Source organism: Chrysochloris asiatica, unplaced genomic scaffold (assembly GCF_000296735.1).
Source record: "Chrysochloris asiatica unplaced genomic scaffold, ChrAsi1.0 scaffold00016, whole genome shotgun sequence".
Taxonomy (NCBI): domain Eukaryota; kingdom Metazoa; phylum Chordata; class Mammalia; order Afrosoricida; family Chrysochloridae; genus Chrysochloris; species Chrysochloris asiatica.
The window spans coordinates 29,261,095-29,262,781 of record NW_006408534.1 but is presented as its reverse complement, the minus strand read 5'-3'; the positions used below and the strand labels follow the sequence as shown (position 1 = coordinate 29,262,781).

General features: G+C 37.8%; 1 protein-coding gene across 2 annotated transcripts in view; it reads left to right on the top strand.

Moving 5' to 3' along the window:
- Positions 1-1,687, top strand: part of VSNL1 (visinin-like 1) — a 112,560-nt gene that overhangs the window by 20,044 nt on the left and 90,829 nt on the right. The gene's annotated exons all lie outside the window — the stretch shown is intronic.

Here is a 1,687-nt window from a genome sequence, read left to right as displayed (position 1 = left end):
CAGTGTTTCGTTCTGCTGTGCATAAGGTCACTATGGGTCGGTGCCAACTTGATGGCATCTAACAACAACAACATCCATAAGTACAGGTCAAGTTCATCACATTGTAGCAATATACACTTGTTTATTGATCAAAAAAAATTTTTTTTTTTTTTTTAATCTTTCTCTAGTCAGGTTCTGGTCATCAAGCCATCGAAGCTAGGTCAAATGGGTACTGTGTGCAAGTCTTGGTGTTCTTGTGTGTCTCCCCTCACTTCATATCAGCTAGACGTTTTGCTCTCAGCTCTAGAGCAGGCTAATTTTTTAAGATGATAATTTTGTATGGCTCATGAATTATGTTAAAGATTTTTAAATGGCCCTTGGAAGAAAAAAAGGCTCCCCCCATACACACCTTGATCTACATCAATAACTTTCAAGGTTTCATTTGTATGAAAATCACTTGGATTGAATGGTCCATTGACAGATTTCTGGGCCCTTCTCAAAGCTACTTTTTCACTTGGGCTAAGGCAGAGTCCAGATAACTGGATTTTCCATAAGCGTATGTTATGGATTAAATTGTGTCCCCAGAAGTTATATTTAAATCTTAACCCCTATACCTGTAACTAAGACACTATTTGAAAATAAGGATTTTCTCTTGTTATGCTACTAAGGAAATACACGAGTAGATTTCTTCCTAGAACTAATCCCTTCTGAGTAGTGTCCTATGAAATGAACACAATAGACACAGACACACAGGGAAAGACAGACATATGAAGCTACAAAGAGCCTAAGAGCTCCAAGGAATGCCTGGAGCTATGAATGTGAAAAGAAATGAGAATCTTCCCCAAATTCCACAGAGCAAGAGCCTAACCCTGCAGATGCCTGGAATTCAGACTTCTCGCCTTCAAAACTGTGAGACAATAAATTTCATTTCTTTAAAGCCACACACTTTTGGTATTTTATTATGGAAGCCCTAAGAGACTAAAACCTTCACCCAGATGATTCCAGTGGAGGTACAGAATGACTCACACGTTGAGAAGTACCAGTCTAGATCTTAACCTGGAATCTGTCAACCTCTGGCGTATTCTTGGCTAGACTTCACAGTTCTGTATACAATGAAACTGTATGGAAATGTGTGTGTTTACACTTATATACTCTTTTGGAAGAGCTCTCATCTGCTTTAAAGGGTTCTGTGTAAGCTCAAGAAGGTTTAAGAATTACTAAATATGTGTCTAGCCATTGGTAGGCCCAGAATTCTCACTTACCAGAACCTGGCACTGCTGCAGATTCCTTACCTGAGTGCAGTGTGAATTGGAAAAGTCACCTAGGCTTAAAGGTTTGTTAAGTAAATCAGCAAACTACTCTGAGTAAGCTACTCCTCAATTTCCTTATCTGTAAATTAGGGTACATTCTCTGAGCCCTACTTATTTTATAGATTATTACAGAGATAAGAAGTTGGTGGGAGTAAAATTACTCTTCTTTTTTCTTTTTAAATTTTTATTGTGCATTGAGGGAAAGTTTACAGGGCAGATCATCAGTTTTACATTCAACAAATCATATACTTTGTTTCATTACAATGATTATAATCCCCTCCAGTACCATCAGTTAACGCTATTTCTCTCTATTCATTTTAGCTCTTTTTTTTAAACACTCAGGCATATAGAATAATTTACACCACTAAAGGGCACATTCTGCAAGTCTGCCTCCTGGC